This window comes from Pocillopora damicornis, chromosome 1 (genome assembly GCF_964200805.1).
Source record: "Pocillopora damicornis chromosome 1, jaPocDami1.2, whole genome shotgun sequence".
In the NCBI taxonomy this organism is placed as follows: domain Eukaryota; kingdom Metazoa; phylum Cnidaria; class Anthozoa; order Scleractinia; family Pocilloporidae; genus Pocillopora; species Pocillopora damicornis.
Window position 1 is genome coordinate 18,562,481 of NC_142670.1, and position 18,516 is coordinate 18,580,996.

Sequence of the window (18,516 nt, forward strand, 5' to 3'; positions counted from 1 at the left end):
TCTAGTGCAAATCCCCCGCAAATGCCTTGGCGGTAAAAAGCTAAAGATATTCAGAGTTTGAGTAGCTTTTTACAGCGACCCTTCAGCGTTTTCCTCAGTGTCAGTAGATACCTTTCACAAATTCTGAAAACTGTCTGTATTTGTTTTTGTTTTGAAAAGCTAAGGTCGGCAGTGGAACGAGAAGGGCACTCTCAAACCTGCAGAGTGACGTGGCCTAATTTCTTAATTTCTGAAAGAACGATTTACCATGCGTGAATTAGACTTAAAGCGGGGTTTTACCTGAAAAAGTGAAATTTTTGCATCATTTGTAACAGCTATGGTTTTCATCAAAACCATATTGGCCTGAAGATTATGGAAATGTGTATTTAAATGCGGTGTTTATTTTTGTAACCTGATACCAAGCCCTTAAAATACTCTAAATTACAATGGCCCTAAAAATAATTGGACTAAAGAGACAATAGTAGGGTAAAGCGAAATGCTCCGATGGACAATTTGTCTTCTTAACATTTCAGTTACATTGTAATAAGAACTTTTTGTAATGATTTACTATTTTGCTTGGAGTGGTAGGAATATTTAACGCTTCATAAAAGGGTATTGCCGGAACCAGACAAAGTTTTGTTGAGATTTTCTGGTTACATGACCTTGGATATAGATATGAAAAAAAGCTGTTTAAAAACTATCGCGTAAATATAGCATACAATAAACATGAAAGAAGCATCATTTAACACAAACCTTTTTTTATACTCCGTTGCGACACCTCCATGTACGAAAAATCTTGTAATAATAATAAGGTGTATATTTTAGGCCCTCGTATCAGAACATGAGAAAAGAAGTAACAACTTTTTTTCGAGCAATCTTATTCACTGAACGTTGCAATTGAAAATACACTAATTTATTTTTGATGGGCGGTTGAACAACAACCAGTTGAAGAATTTACCACCACGCATTTTCAGCAATAGTACCCGGCTGTACAGGCTGTAAGTTTGGAGTCTTTCTCAATATTAGTGTTAGAGGAACGAATGCAATCCAACCTTCAAATCAGACATTTGAATCCATGGGTGATATCGCACATTATCAGTTATATCCTAAAGAAGCTGCATTAAGTGCCGCTCTCGCTAAGAGCGGTCCTCTCGACTTCTCTTTTAGTTGTTCTCCAATTCTCTTTTTTCGCGTCGCCACAAGCTAAAAATGATTTTTGGCCAGTACACCCGTGTGGACAGCGATCGAAAGTGTAAATTTCACAGATTTTGTCCAGCGCGTAGCGATTACAATAATATAACCCACGGGGAGAGATTCTGAGGTCATAAAAGTACATTTTATGTACAGAAAAGTGTAAGATGTAATGTAAAATAGAATATGAAAGAAGCCTCATGCAAAAAAAGCTTTTAGCAAAAACTTTTTACTGAATCCGTTGTGAACGACTTTGCATTGACGAGTTTCTCCAACAAAATTAAAATTAAAGTTGATTAAAAAAGCCTTTCACGTGAAACGTGAAGAAAGGAAAAAAATCCTCTCAACAAATTCAATGCAAATCCAGGACCGAAAGGCACAAAACCTGTCTGAAAATAAGGAATCTATAGTATTGAGCGTGACAAAAGACCGTGGTTTGCCCAACCTTCAATGATTTGCGAAGCTAGAACATGTTCAATTTTTCCTTTGGTTCTAGCCTTACCCCACTACCAAAACATACTCGTAGTATATGCGAAAAAAGTGAGATAATATAGCACAAAGAGATTATTTTAACTCCTATTACCCTGAAACGATCACAAGCGCAAATCTCGCCTGCGTTACTCCGGGATAGCTCTGCATCGCTTTGCCGTGGTATGTAAACCATTTGGGATGTTGAGAGAACGCGAAAACAATTTGTAAACAATGACATGCTACTGAAGAATACTTCATAATAGTCTGTGCATAAAAGCTTTTGTAGAAATCACTTTTAATGTCTTGCGGAGCTTTTTTATGATGAAAAATAAATTTAGTTTTAGGATTTTAACTGGTGAAGTTTATTTTCATCGTTAGGACTTAACTTTTAATTCTTTAATAACGTTACTAGACCATACCACGCTGAAGACAACAAAATCGAGCCGTGTTTCGTTTGTACTGATTCAAACGTCGTCCAACTATTTTGTTTACTCGCGGTACACTATTTTCCTTTAACAAAGATAGTTTAAGTTGTCTCAGCTTGGATTAACATTGCCATGGAGTCGTCGTTTAAATTTACAAAAGTGTTTAGAATGCTTTAACTTGGCAACAATTATCAAGTGAAAGTTGAAATCGTTGACAGCAAACGGAACTGCCGTAAATCTTGAGTACACATGTACATTCGAAGGGTTTTTTTTACTTGTCATTTAGATAAAACTGAAAAAAACTGAAAACTCGGTAAAACTGAATTTAAAACTTAAAAAAAAGATATCGTTAGAAAACTTCAATCTTTGTAGACACTTGGAAATTGCAAGAGTTGACTGCCAGTCACGGTTCTCAAATAATGAAATGACTTGCAGTCGAGACAACACATACATTCCAAACTATAATATGCTGATGAGGAACTTCGAATTCTAGGCGATATCGAAAAGATTTACAAATCTAGCGTTCAGTTTACTTTGAGTCAGAATTATTTCCCTAAGAAATTCCGTGAGACCATGCGGGATGTTTTGCATTCACTTTAATTCCCAAAAGAAAAAAAAAAGGATAAGGAAAAAAATTGGTTGGTGTATCACTTGCTCGAGTTTAAGTCTGTCCTCTTTAAAAAATTCTTGATAGCTGACAACTATTCACCGAAGTGGAAGTAGGTAGTGGTAGATATTTGTCAAACCGCTGATGATATTTACCAATGATGCTGATGCTAGTAGTTGTTTTGGTGTATACTAACACAGTGAATTAAAAACAAACTATTTAAACTAAATTATTCCTGCAACGATCACAATGCTTTCGAGCGCAACTCCCGCGGAAACTCCCAGCGGTGAAAAACTGAGAATATTCGGAGTTTGACAAGCTAATCAGAGCGCCCCTTCAGCATTCTCTGCTGTGTCAGTATACAACTCTCACGAATTCTGAAAACTATTCGAATTTTGTTTTTTTTTTTAATCTAAGGTCGATAGCGGAACGAGACCTTCAGAGTGAGCTAGCGTCATTCTATGAAACAATAATATACCATGAGTGAATTAGACTTGAAATTGATACAAAATACTCTAAATTACAGTTGTTCTGTAAATAATTGGACAAAAGCAACAATAGTAGGTAAGAGGGAAATGTTCTCATCGACAATTCTTTTCCAAATTTCAGAGATGTTTTGCCTTCTTTCTTGTTTTCTTTTTTTTAAAGCGTTAACACTTGGATTAGAAAAATTCACTTGGAAAATGCATCGGTTTAGAAAAATTCGTCTCCCTAAATGTTAATTTTTCTGCGTAAAATGAGCCGCCTTAGCAATAGACCTTTTTAGTTGCCACGAAATTTAAAATGGCTACACAAGAGTTCGAAATGGAAAGAAAAGTGAACGCTATGATATAAAACAGAATATGAAAGTGACCTCAAACAAAAACTTTTTTAACAAAAACTTTCCCTAATCTCGTTGTGAACTACTTTACTTTGGTGTTTATTTCCACAAACTTAAGTTTATAACTTAAACAAGCCTAAACATGAAACTTGAAAAAAGGAAACAAAACCCTTGGTTAATTTCCGAAGCAAATCCAGGACCGAAAAGGCACAAAACTTGTCTGATAATAAATAATATACAGTCTTGAGCGTGACAAAGTGTCGTGGTTTACCCAACCTTCAATGATTTGCGAAACTGGAATATGTTTTTTCCCTTGCACTGCTGCGTGAAATGAGTGATTTCGTGGAATTTTTGGAGCCGTGATATTTCACGACTGACCCGACGAGTCGCAGATCGGAACACAACGTGTCGGGAAACTTGGCGTGTCAGAGAGTGTCATGTTCCCGACACCCGTGACACGGCGTGTCATGACAAGTCACGCCCTGTGTGCGTTAATCGCCAAAGAATATCAAGGGTCTGATACTTAACGGCACGGATGTATTTTGTCGTAGAATGAATGTATTTTGTGTACCTTTGTCCTAGCACATTACTTGGAAACCACAAACACTTGTGCTCTTTTGTCCCTTTAGAGTTTTATAGTAAAAAATGCGTGGAGAACATATGGCCGACTGTTCAGTTGTACATCTCTAGCGATCTCTTACTTTCAGTCCATTATCCTTCGGTAATTCGTGTCGTCAGTCGTGGGTCTCAAAGCCTTCTTCCATTCTCAAGTACCAAGGTTTTTTAAAAAGTTTACGCTATGGAGATCATCAATTTACGCACATGCATCTTCACATGCTTTATTGTATTTTCTTCGGCTCAACTAATAGGTACTGCCATGTATTGTTAGGAAATAGTTCGATAAATTTGTTGTTGTTGTTGTTATTGTTGTTGCATAAAATTGCAATTTGGCCAACAGTCAGCCACTGGATTGTAATACATGTAACATTTAAAAACTGATAAAAAATGATATGAGACACTGACAGCAATATTTGGGTTTCTCTTAAAGAACCATACAAAAGGTTCAATATTTTATTGCGCAAAAATAAATAACTAAAGCTATTTGATGAGAGGTCATACTATAACTTCTCATACACTAACTGTTGTACAAGATCACACAATACATTTGGTACCTATTGCTATATGAAAGAACTACTTGTGCAAACCACTTTTGGCAATAGCATAATCAAATGACATTAATTGCAAATTGACTGAATTGTGACAGTACATAAAAATCTAAATACAATATTCTTATTAATCTAACATGTCATGTTATATGATCACTGATTTATTTCAGTCTATAACCAAAATAATTGCTGTTGTCAACTAATTCAGCTTATCATGATCCAACTTAGGAAAATGTTTCAGAATGTAAATATCTAGAAATGAAAATGTATCTTGAGACTCAATCATGTGCAGATGTTCATTGAGAAAGTACCAACACCAAATCCACTTTCTGCAATCTGTTTTCCTTTCCATAAATTAAAGCTCCATAATGCTAGACTCTAACTGAGTTTGGTAATGGTATTATTTCATGAACTTTTTCTTGCTGATGGTGCAGAAGTGGAACTTGATATTTAACAGACACAGCTAGACTGGAATCTTCCCACTGGCACATAAAAGGCATGTTCTGGAATAACTGACTCGAAATGATTCGCCCAAATCTCTACAGGTTTTGAATACCTGTTACACTGAGGATGCCTAGCATACCATTCAACTAATGCTAGAAGGTGGGTGATCTTTTGAGATTTTCCATTCTCTATTTTGATAACCACGTCATGTTGCAGAAAGTCCCTGATGATAGCAGGTCTACTAGAGTCATCAAACCACTGTGTGATAACTGTTGAAGGCTGTTGGTTACAAGCTGAGTCTGCTGCACAACGGTATCCTTTGTATAAAAGGTGCTTGAACTTGTCACAGAAGCTGGAAACATGGATGATTCTACCACCAGCATACATGGTCTTGTAAGTCTTCTGTAGTCTCCTCACATCATCACTTTCAATTGCATCCCCTTTTGATTGGTGGTAGTGGTACTTGAGTCTCAGTTTTACTAAGGTTAACATTAACTGGACTTCCAGTTTCAGATTCAACCATGTTGCAGAACTGCTGGACACGGACAGTTGCTTCTAGTAAAGTTCCCTTTTGCTTGCCTTCACAATCCATAAGTTGCTGGAACTCTTCCATGCCTCCTGGAAATATAATTTGAACTCCTGGGGATAATAAAATGAAAACCAGTTAACATATGGTTCATAATGTATTCTGATACATCTAGGCATTATGCAAAGGCTTACACAAAGCAACATGCCACAAACAAAGTATCAGGCCTCTAGCAGGTGTAAGGTTAAAATTAAAGTCCAGCATAAAATTTTGATAATAATAAAAAATTATGTGATACTTTTGTGGACTTATTATTATTGTTTTTAATTTGACAGTCAGTCGTTCGGTCAGTCGGTCATTCAGGTCAGGTCAAAAGCTAATGAGTTTTGCTACTACACTGTATAAGTGCTTTGCTGCCACAGACCTAATGGCCTGTCTGCTTTAAACTTTTACATTTATGTAACATGTAGACATCTACATGTATGTTTGAATATGGAGGTTTGAGTGTTCACATGATTTTTTTTTTATTTCAAAGAATATGGCATGACTTACTGCATTAGATCAAAATGTCAAGAAAGGGGAAGACCAGTTTGAAAGAATTAATTTTCTTTTTTTCAATTTATTAAAGAAGAATTTAATGCCTACAAATATTAACATAGTTTTTGTGGTAATCTCTCATAATTCCCTCTAAATGAGAAGCACCAAAAAGAGAAAACAGGTCCATAATCAAGTTTGCAATCTTTAAAATGGCCATGAAGATGCATGTTTGGTGTGCACTTCTCCTTCCCGCAGAGGGCTTCTAAACATTACACAAAATCGCATCAGCTTGTGGTCAGCTTCCATACACTCCTCCTTGGTGATAACTTTTCTGCAAAGCAGTTGACAGGCATGTACAAATGCTGTCCACATTCCATTATGTCCACTGGGTATTACTCCTTTTAAAGCAAAAAAGGATTAAATACATACCTAGTTCTTCCACTGGTCAGCCGTGAGTCCTTTAAATCCTTCAGAAATTTTACTTTGGATGCGCCCAACTTCAGATGGTGGCTTCACAAGATTGACACGTTTCTGTTCTCTCTCCAAGTCAGATTAACTCAAAATTCCCATTGCAATCCAAGTCTTAAGAACATGTCTGGCACTCCCAAGAAGCAAGTTATGCATGGAATCAATCAGTGCAAATCTTATAGCATCATAGTATGGAAGCTGGAACAGGACAGAGTAACGTGCTCCACTCGAAGAGGCAAATTTCTGGGCATCACTCGGTGTTTTAGCTTGGTGTACTTTCTCTGCAGCTGCTCAATGGTCTTCATTAGATCACCGTTCCCAGCTTTCTCTATCAAATCCTGAGAAATCAGGTTTATCACCTAATGATGTTCTTGGAAATTCTTTAAAGCATTTGCTGCATCCTGAAAATATAGTAAAACACCATATAAACCAGTGCAACAAGCATGTATTTACACACACAACAAACATATACCTGCCCACTTTTTTTTGAGCCAAGGGTGTGAGATTTTTATCCTACAAGTGCCAGGATTTTTGATAGAGAACCTGATCATATCTGGAAATAATCCAAAGACTTCTGACACAGTCCCAAACAATTCAAAACTCCCTAACATAGGAAAACACAACCTAGTCTCCAGCACTTTCCCCTCTAAAAATCAGAGGCTGTATTAGCTCAAATTTTTCTGCTAGGTGTGAGGAATTGGTCAGCTGGTGAGGGCTGGCTTAAGATCGAAGTTTTTGATTCCCAAGACATGTGAGTTAGTAGGTTTACATACACAAATACAAAAAAAAATAGCCAAGGAGTTATTATTAAAATTGTATAAAACACTCTAGTTATAGTGCATCTTTGTGCACCCACCTTTCTTTGCAGTATGGCCAATAAAACCTCCACATTTCCAAGTTGCTGGTATATCACTTGACAAAGCTAAGATAGCAGCTCAGAACATCTCCCCAGTTCCAGAGAAGTTCGTGTCCAAGATAACTTCATCCCATAAGTCAATAAGGTCATCTACTAATGGCTGCAGGAAGGAGTTGATGTGATGCTTAGGCTCCTTTGCGCCAGGAATTATTCCAACAACAATAAGATTTTCAGGTTTGAAGCATTCATCTCTTGGAAAGTTCATTACAACCATGTAAATGACACCAATGGATTCTGAACCATGAAGAGTGGGCTAAAACCAGTCAACGTTCAACATGAGACCAAAATTATTTGGTATAGCAAGAAAGGGCTCTCTGTCCACATACTGAAACTCTTTCCAAACTCTTCCATCAAAACAGATTCCAAGAACATTGTCCGGCAGCTGAGTGGAACAATTTCTCCACTTTTCACAGTTTTCCATGAAGTTTCGCTTGTTAATAAGTTCCTGTAATGAACCAGTAATATTCTATAAACTAACCAAGAGTTGTTTTTCTGGTTGCATGGAGCTTTCATGTGTTTCCACTGAGGACTCCTCTAGTAACATTTCATCATCTACATCATTGTCATCACCACTAGAATCTCCTTCTGAAAAAAAAACTGCCTGTCTTCATCATCCCAACAAGGAAGAGCACCTTCATTTTCTGAATCAGAGTCCATGTCTAACTCAAGCTCCACATTTTGACCAGAGAATCCACATGCATTATCACCATATAATGTCTGATGCTCGTAGAAGGTACTTTTGCCCACAGTTTTCTTGCAGTGGTTACATTACATTATATCCTATGCGACCCGGGTTTACAACACTATGAGGATTGAAGAAAACTTTTCAACTACCGTCGACTTATGTTTTGACTCCGGCTTTCAGAAAGATCAACCTCATTATTAACTCAACTCACCTTTCACGTTTAATCTCTGCAAACTGGACTTTTCACATATGTGATCATAATAGAAGCTTTCCCCAATCCAAGAACCGCAGTTTTCACAAAATTTCCTTCTCAATTGATCCGTACGTTCACTCATTATGCTGCCTTGCTAAAGAACTCTGAGCAATCAATAAATATGATGCCGAGTAAAGTGCCGACAGTCGTGCCGACAAAATGCGTGACCTTCAATGAGACTGCGCTTATTGGTTAGTCTTACGCACGTGGTTGCTCTAGAAGCAGATTATTAGCTTACGGGTTGCGTCGCTCGACCAGTGGACGCGTCACGTAATCCTCGCTGGACGGTTTTAGTTTTGACATCGAGACGAGACGGTTCTTATTAGAAATCGGGAGAACCTGGTGGTCTCAAACCGAGAAATTCGACAGTTGTTCGACACAATCAAACAACTGGGGAATATAGTAAAGCGGCAAAATGCCAAACTAGACAGTTTGAGCGTGGAACTGGCAAACGCTTGTAAAGAAGAGGCTGAGGTGAAGACCGAACTAAAGACTGTACGACACAAGCTCGATCGCCAACCTCAGTCGACTGAGGAGGAGAATATCCACCGTGGGCCTGTTCCAAACCAACTAAAGGTTTGTGCAAATTTTTGTTCCAGCACTGTAGCAATAGGCGTTTCCTTTTAAGCTTTGATTCTGGTCTGGGGAGTATTCTAAGCCTGTGGGACAATATTCCCTTCTTTAGTTCTTTTTTAAAGAAGCATCTGTTCTCTTCTTTGTGATGTTAACACCGCATGTCATATGGCTTGTTTGAACCTGAGCCGAGAAGAATAAGTACACGGGGGAGGGGCAAAGATTGCTTCTATGTATGAATTTTTGAGAATGTCAGACATCATTTGCCAATAGTGCCTGAAAATCAACTTCTGAAATTTAGTTTTAAAGCTATTGAAAAAGGTTACTGCACATAGTCCAGCATGGATTGTTTTTTCTGTAATAATTTACAAAAATGTCCCTAAGTTATAGAAGATGTTATTGTTCATCGTGCTTACATAGATAAATGAACATTTGATCATTTTTCTCATGATTTAGAGTCAGGCTATCAAAAGTTTGATTGGGTGTTTCAATAGCTACACTGCTAGTCTTCTTCATCAGGTGATGAGCTCAAAATGTTTATGTGTTGCTATATGTAGCACCTTGGTGTTTTGTCATCGGTGTATTTTGGCCCTCTGTCATTGGGACATTTTGATCCTTGTTATTATTCCAACTAGCAGATGTTGTTCTCCCGTAGGTTAGCTTTGTTACTGACTAGCTGTTATGCTTTTTGATTGTGGGCATCCACACTTCAGGAGTTTCGATTCTGCTGTCATTATTGATGAAGAAGCCATCCACATAAAACTTTACCCTAATAACATCAATAGAGACAGTCTGACCAAAATTTCTGAAGCGTGGATGGCTACAGTCAAAAAGCATAACTGCCAGTCAGTAACAAAGTGGACCTATGAGGGAATAACATCTGCTAGTCGGAATAACAATGAAGATACAAATGCACCAGGGACAGAGCGCCACAACATACCAATGACAAAACATCAAAGTACATGTACTACATATAACGACATGTAAACATTCAAACTTGCTGCCTGACAAAGACTAACAGTGTAGCAGTTGGAAACATTACTGTCAAACTTTTGATAGCCTGATTCTATATTGTGAGACAAATGATTAAACATTTATTTCTTTATTTGTCCCTAAGTTGTTTGTTTTTGTAAATAATACATCCTGTATTCTGGCTGGAAATTTTAGCATTAATTTATAATTTCACATGTGAAGTAACAAAATTGATGCATCAATGTTTCCCATAGTTCCATAGTGGTGTTTTCAAATATTACAAAGGACAGATGTTATGGCATAATTTAGAAGAATGCTGCAGAAAACTTAAGCTTGCTTTCAACATTTTACCATCTATACAATTACCAGTCTTAACACAAGGTCAATGATTTTGAAAGGATTGTTAATTTTATTTCATAGGGCAATGTTTTTAGTTCATTTAGAAATTAAAGCTAAATCATATATTGTAAATAAGATATGACAGTTAACTCAACTTTGAAACAATTTATTGAAAAACAGGTAGATTCAGATAATGGAAAACCTTGCTATAAAACATATGCATAAAAAGTTTCGATGCTTGGAGTGCTCAGACTTCTCAATGATACAACAAACAAGTTGAAAACCACACAATTGTAAGCATAATTTGTGACCCATGATATTATTAGAATTTGAACTTAACTCCCTTATTTCAATTTTTACCTTTGATTCCACATACACTGTTCTAATAAGAAACGTTAATGTTCTTATAATTAATTTTGTTTGAATTTAAGGGTGATATGCACTTGTTGCACAACAAACAAGAAGTTGAACTTAAGTTTTGTGGAAGTGAAGGGTGAGTAAAAGATATCTATTCAGGATATTAAGAGTTTGTCCGTAGAATGTTTTGGAAATGCACCTATCATCAGCCATCTCCTGGGGGGGACCTTGGGTAAGGGAGGGGACTTTGCAAAGGGTGCAGTCAAAGTGTGTAATTTCCCTTTCTAGGTGGGGACAAAGGACAACCAAAGTTAGGAGATTGTCCCTCCTAGAGGGGTGGCACATTTCAAAACAAGAAACCACATTAAAATTTGCAGGACAGATTAAACTGGGCCGCCCAAATTGAAGCTTTGCTTACTTGTGATTGAAAAGCAATACTTTCACAAGACAAAAAAATATTTTATACAATGCTTAATGGTCTGCCATTTTGATCCAAGCAAACCATGAGGAGATGGAGAAGCCTGTGTTCTTGTGTATTGTGGCCTTTTCTGTCAACAACTTGAAGTGACTTGTTTCCGGCTCTCTGCAAAGTCCCCTGATTTTTTGTGATTGGCTGGCAATTGGAGAAGACAGGATTTTATTTGTCTGTGATTTTCCCTCAAGCATTTTCCTACAAGCAAACTTTGTTGGCCATGTGAATATCTTATTTTAGTCAAGATGCTGGGCAATTGGCCTTGTTTACTTTTTACGTCTTGACAGATCTTGACAAAGTCTCAGTTCATAAACACAAAAATTTTATCACCCTCCAAAAAAGCTTGGTCAAACCCATATTTAATTTTGTTCATTTTTATGCACCTTTCTAACAAAGTATTACTACTATAACATTCCTTTGTAGCATTGACAGTGCCCACAACAGTGCTGTTTGAGGATTTCTTTGTAAGGAAGTGGGAAAGGAAAACAATGGCTATGAAAAGTCAACTATCAAGCGTAAGTGATGTGTTCATATGATTTTCTCTTTAAAGTGCTTGCATAAATGTGCTACTAGAGTGTGCATGCAATTTGCTTTTCTGGTCCATCAAAATGTGTTCACCTTGTAAGAAATTTTTAAACTTTTGTTTATTTTATCTGACAGTTTGTTGTCTAGAGTGCCCTAAAACAGAGAGCTTTTCAAGGTGCATAACCCATCTTGTGCCTGCCTTTAGTAGAAGACTCCTCTTGTTCCTGTTGAATGAAAACCTAACTTCAAACAGACACATTTGGAGCATAACCAAACAATTTAATAGGTTGAATTTGAAAATAACCAAACCTGACTTTGGGTAATAAATAAATAATAAGCAATTAACCTAATACTATTTTTATGTACCAGGTGCTGTGTCAAGATATTATAAAACGAAAAGACAACAATACCTCTACAATCTGCCTGACAGAAGAAATAAAGAAATGCCAATTTGAGAAGAAGCTAACATCAAGAAGGAGAAGGGTAAGCTAGAAACTTGTGTGACTTAGCTATTAACTTACAATATAGAGCCTTGCACAGGAAAAGTTGTCTTTGAAAGAGCCTCAGAACTGGAATAGTGTTAGGAATCAGCTCACAGGTTTTCAATTGAATTTGCACAACACATTCTTTCTGCACATGTACTTTCTCATGACATTAGCATGCACATATACATTGATCACAAAAAGCTAGGAAGGGATATGTGTGTAAACCATCATTTATACAAAATTTGTTCATCCTTTAATTGTGTCAAAAATTTCGTTTGCAGCTCTTCATCAAGCGCATGAGGGTTGCCTCTAATACAAAGAAGACTGCTCTGCAACAAATTGATGCAAATTTCATGAGTGACGAGGAGGATGGTGAGGGCAGTCAAGAGAGTGTGTGGGTTGTCACAACTGGCATAGTCCACAGCTATCTTCTCTCTTAAAGAGACTTCAGGAGAAAATTGACAACCAGCCATCTGCCTCCTCAAGCTCACATTCTGAAAATAAAAGAGTAGAAGGAGAGCCATCCACACGCAGCCCACCAACTTCCTCACCAGCATGGGCACTCCTTCCTGGTGATAGACAGAGCCCTAAGAGGTCTCCTTCTCAAAATAGGATTCCTCCCTCTTCGGTCCCCACAACATTGCAGTGGTGATGAAATTGATGGGGAACCCTTGCATATGTTGGACACCAGCCCTGTCATAATCCGAAGGAGGCCAAACAGACGGCTACAGTCACTGTGGGACTAAATTAATGTCTAAGTGTTCTTTATTTACATAACTTGTATGTTTTGCCTTCTGTTTTTAATTCAGTTCATTTGACAGAATGGCAAGGTGGTTTATGGGTATTAGGGTGAATCTCTCTCTCTCATCTTGATTGGAACATAATCTACTAGCTATCGTAAACATTTGAAAAATTTGTGGGAAGAATCCTTAAATATTATAGAATTTTGTGGCGATCGACTCCATTTATTGTTGAAGTAGTATTAGATGTACTGAAGACCTTTGTAAAGAATGCTACAGTTTTGGATATGCCACAGTTAATTTTATTGGAATGATTTCAAACAAGCTTCTTGAATTATTGTGCTCTTCAAAAACCTTTTATGTTTAAGAATTGGCTTTAAAAAGGCACTTTCCAGCTCAGTATATAACCAGGGGCCACTAAGTTGTTAACATGGTATGATTTGCTTAGAATTTATTGTAGTTTTTGATACAATTTTATTACTCTCTAATATTAGAGTATAGACATTTCTTATTGTTATTCTTGTCTTCATATCTGACTAATGGAAAAATTTCTTTTTATCGTACTAAAATTATTGTCGTGGTGTAATGGTTTATGTAAATATTGAAAATGTTGCTTCCATCCATGTCAAGCATTAAGCACTTTTAGCTTAGTATATTTAATTATTACACACAATCTAAAATTTTTTCCCTTTTTGCGCACAATGTTAGACTTTGTTGTTAGTCATCACATGATGAAATAGATTCCGTAAATTAGCCATTTTGAGTATTATTTATTAGATATTAAAATAATTTATTGTTTTATGCTGTAAAGGTTCTGAGAAAAATACACTAGTAAGAGGATGCAGAATTATTGGGAGAATTCGTTGCTTTTTCCAAGAACACCTGATAGTATGTAGTGTGGATCAAGAATGCCGAGTGAAATTTCTCGTACCGTGGAATATCAAAATCCAGAACACGAATCTATTCTTTAAGTACCGTGAAATTTCGGGTTTCTTGGTGGTTTTATAATGGTCGTAATAATATATCACATTCGACAAACTCTAGCCTCATGCAATGCACTTAGGTAGCGACGAACGAAATTACGAATCACGCCGCTACCGTCACACTGCCGATGAATTGTTAAACCGTTTGCATTTTTGAGCGTAGCGCTGGTGGTTATCATTGCACGTTATTGTTCGCCCAGTTATCACATTGTAAAAATATGCCGATCGGGAAGTTGACATCCTTCAGGTGTAGCGTGAAACTTTTTTTGAACACGAGAAGATAATATCGAGTGGTGAAGGCCGTCCAAACAAAGAAATCTGGGGGCATGCTCTTACAGAACATTTTTAAATCTACGGTTTCGGAAATGCCATTTCCAGCGTTTTTTTTTTTTTTTTTGCAATTTAGGCAAATAAATTAAAATGCAGTTGTTGGCGGTTTAGTTTCCTCACCTCTAGTATTATCGGTACGGCACAATTCTACGGCTGGCTGCGGAAACTATCACATACATTTGTACACCGGTATCATGCAGCTATGTGGCACCGTTCGAAAAGGCTTCTTCTGGGCATGTTTAAATACTAACTTCCCGTATGGAAACTCAGACTGGGCCGCACATCAACCAGTCGTAACACAAGAAAATTGTCTTTACTCTTCTCCGCCAACGTCTGTCTATTCCACACATTCTTAATTATTAGTTCAATATTTTTTCCTTTTAAACTTCTTTTGGTATCTTTTAACTAACTACCCTACCCCCCACCCTCATGAAAACAAGTAAACGTCGCCTGACTCATGAAGTGGTCTACACTTCACATCAGTTCGTATGATAAAGCCTAATGTATTATAACAATAGGTGATTGGAAGATACAGAGGGAGTAGAGAGGAATTTTTAAAGTGTTCAGTGGACTGTTTTCAATGCTTCGAATAGAAAACCCTCAAGGTCATTTTGTTCTACAGTATAGCTCGTTTTCTTATCGCAATTAAAAAGGAGGCATCGCTTTATTGACCCTTACAGTCTGTTTGCAAGCATTATCTGTGTTTCCTGACCTTCCCTAACTGGCGTAACGTACTAAATGATGTGATTAAATGATTTTTTGTTAGGTGGTTGGACAACAATCAGTTGAAGGGATTACCATCAGACATTTTTAGCAAAAACACCTTGTTATCGCACTTGTAAGTTTATACTCTTCTTTATTTTTGAAAAAAACGTCTTAAATCTAGATATACGGAACAGACAATAGTGCCTTATCTCCAAATGACTTAGAGGCTTCTTTCCTCTAATACTGATGCACAGCACGTACACTTGGACCGACCTCTCCTTATGTGCCACTCCTCGTCTCGTGAAATGTTAATTTCTCTTTATAAAATGAGCAGCCCTAGCAATAGATCTTTTTAGCTGTGTGATCACGTAGTTTGCAGTAGGTAAACAAGGATTCGAAATGGCTGCCCAAGTACGTACCGCAGACGACATTTTATGGACGAAATTACTTCTCCTCTTGCCGACATTTTTATATTCAGGCAGAAAATAACCACTCTAATGACTGCCCTAATATAGAAATGGGCGACAATTGACGGAAAATCCTTTTTAATACAAAAGTTGAGATTGTTAAAAACAAACTTACGAGCATAAGATCTTTAAAGTTTAAAAAAATACATGAGGCCGGCACAAAAGAGAGGCAAATATATTAAACAAAGGAGGTTTCGCGGATTTTGTGACTTGAGCTTAGAATGAACCTATATTTTGCCGATAACTGTAAAGTTAGTTTTGTTTCACGTAAATATATGTTCCTACGATCTGGTCATCGGCAGCCAATCAACGTTCTCAAACCGCTGACGTAACGTTCGGTACTCCTATCTAATTCCCTACTTTTAGTATATCTAATCAAATATCCACCCCGGGCGGGGAAATATGATATTTAAAATTCTCGTTGTCATGGCTCTCTAAGGGTCGTACTTATACATTACATCCGATTAACCTTGTGGCCTCATGCAATGCACATAAGTAGTGACAAATGAAATTACGAATTACGCCGGTACCGTCACACCTCCGATGAATTGATGAAAAGTTTGTATTTTTAAGCGTAACGCTGGTGGGTATTATTGCACGCTATTGTTCGCCTAGTTGTCACATTGTAAAATTATTCCGATTCCTTCAAAAAGTTGAAGCGTGAGATTTTTATGGTGAACGCAAGAGAAAATAATTTCTTCAACAGGTGACAATGGTTTTGAAAACACTTTTAAATGACATTGTAGAAAACTTTGCTAAAAGATGCTAACAAACTCCCATTTCTCCAAGCAAAAGGACACTAATCCGGAAGTTTTTGCGAAACAAAACGTGGCAAAACGTGGGTAAAGAGCTCACCTTCGCCGCCACGTATGAAACATTTCTGATAAAACACTCGATTAACTGCACCTCAACGAACTTGATTTACGTAATAACATGCATGTGCAGGATGCGGACATAATTATATAGGAGAAACCGCTGATGTCCCGAGAAACAGAACGACAGTTTATAAACAACAAATTAGAGACCCACACACACGTATGCTGGGAGTCAGCAAGGATATTGATGAATGTGCTGCGGGATTGACCCCTCAGTTCACTATCTTTCCGTTTTACAAGATTCTTAGCCCCTCCGAGGCCATGAGAAAGAAAAAACAGAGGTTTTTTATTTCGAAATATAAACCCATTCTTAATGACTTCAAATTACACTAATTGCTCGCGCGCACTTCGAATCACAGTAGCCATTATTATTGTAATTACAATTAGATCAGTGACGTAACAAGTCAATAAACACACTCTGCTATGCCTGAAGAGCCCCAACAGCGGTGAAACGCGTAGCGCAAAAGCAAAGTAAAAGTTAAAAGGAGACTTTCGTTTTTCATTGGTTTTAGTATATATATATGCTATGGCTTCGACAAGGAAACAGAGAAATACAAGGAGAAACCAGAATCAAGACAGGGTCTTTAATAAAGCGTTGAAAACGGAAGCACATTCTCCATTGTGCAAATTATATAACCTTATAGAATGGCTTCGACAAGGAAACAGAGAAATACAAGGAGAAACCAGAATCAAGACAAAGGGTCTTTAATAAAGCGTTGAAAACGGAAGCACATTCTCCATTGTGCAAATTATATATATATATATATATATATATATTTAAATGTAGGGGTAGCATCTACCTTGGCATAAAGCGCTCAAGGTTGTGGTAGCAGAGCTAAGTATACTTCAAAAACTCATTAATAATTCATAAGCCTATTAACCTATCAAATGGTAGATAATACATCACGTGCAGTGACTTTATATCGATAAACCTCATCCTTATTAGTATGCGGTTTTTATCAGATATAAAGACACTGCACGTTAATTAATTAATTAATTATCAACACAGAAACTGACACAACAAATGGTGGGAACATATTTAATGTTCTTTCAACAAATTTCACACAGTAAATTTTCTTTTGCACCAAATTAATAGAACAGTTGTGAAATACACATCTGGAAAAACTCTTTATTCCATTAGTACAGTAATCTGGTAAAGGCATATTAGACAATACATTATCTGAAACTTCGAATTCAAGATCAGAACTTGGCAGAAGTGACTCCAACTCGTTTTCACTAGCCTCTGCGTTTGACCTTTTGCCAGTAGTCTCCCTATTTTCAGGGGGGCCTAAAATCTTGCTAACCTGGTGTTGTTGCTCGTTAATGTTTTTCTCGTATGCTAATTTCTAACGTTCACAAAAGCATAATTGTTATGAACTCTCTTGACACACGCTTTTCCAAGAATGTTTTTGAAGCCGTTCAAAAAACTCGCAGCACGAGTCGGGTCATAAACCACTCGGCTACGCCTCGTGGTTTTAAACCCGATAAAACACTCCTGCTCGTTTTTTAAACACTACATAAGTTAAAGAATTAAAGAGGACGCATCGCTTCTGAGTTTCGCGCCTAAGCGCTCGTCAGAAAGTTCTGTTTGACGAGCGCTTAGGCGCGAAACTCAGAGTCACTGGGAATCGATGCGTCTTCTTTAATTATTTAACCTATGTATATATATATTTATATATCATAAACGTTGTCTTTATTTCGTTGTAACAACCCAATATACGAATAATTACGTAATGATAACGTGTATGTTTTGGGCCTTTCTATCAAAGTATGAAAAAATAAAACATATTTTTTAGAGGACTGTTATTCTCTGAATTTTGTTGTCGTATACCATGGAATTGAAAATTCATTTACTTATTTTTGATAGGCAATTGTACAACAACCAGTTGAAGAACTTACCATCAGGCATTTTCAGTAACAATACTCAGCTGGAGTGGCTGTAAGTTTGGAGTCTCTCTCAATATTGGTGTTAGAGGAACGCATGGAAACCAATCATCAATGGTTTATATCCTAATAGAACCGCGTTAACACTTGGATTAGGAAAAGTCAGTTCTCTTCTGATTAAACACCTTTGCACGGAGGGATGACAAAAAAAAATTAAAAAATCAGCCTAGTGACAACTGTAGCCTTGTACAATTTAACCGAGCCCAGTTTGAATGAGCCAATCAAAACACTCGAAGTGCAATAACTAAGAATAAGAGTTCA

The 18,516-nt window shown here is 37.1% G+C and overlaps 4 pseudogenes across 2 annotated transcripts; 2 read left to right on the forward strand and 2 right to left on the reverse strand.

The window, feature by feature from the left end:
- The window catches only part of LOC113664212 (uncharacterized), a 187,467-nt pseudogene that overhangs the window by 57,510 nt on the left and 111,441 nt on the right, over nucleotides 1-18,516 (forward strand).
- LOC149052486 (uncharacterized) lies at nucleotides 4,337-5,767 on the reverse strand (annotated as a pseudogene).
- On the reverse strand, nucleotides 5,737-8,207 carry LOC149052487 (uncharacterized; annotated as a pseudogene). Its single transcript, XR_016185085.1, has 3 exons — nucleotides 8,121-8,207; nucleotides 7,491-8,016; nucleotides 5,737-7,035 (listed from the first exon to the last, which is right to left on the reverse strand). The product of XR_016185085.1 is annotated as an uncharacterized LOC149052487 (transcript).
- Nucleotides 8,613-13,798, forward strand: LOC149052488 (uncharacterized protein C14orf93 homolog; annotated as a pseudogene). The gene is made up of 6 exons (XR_016185086.1): nucleotides 8,613-8,679; nucleotides 8,796-9,064; nucleotides 10,804-10,865; nucleotides 11,625-11,716; nucleotides 12,096-12,209; nucleotides 12,493-13,798. The product of XR_016185086.1 is annotated as an uncharacterized protein C14orf93 homolog (transcript).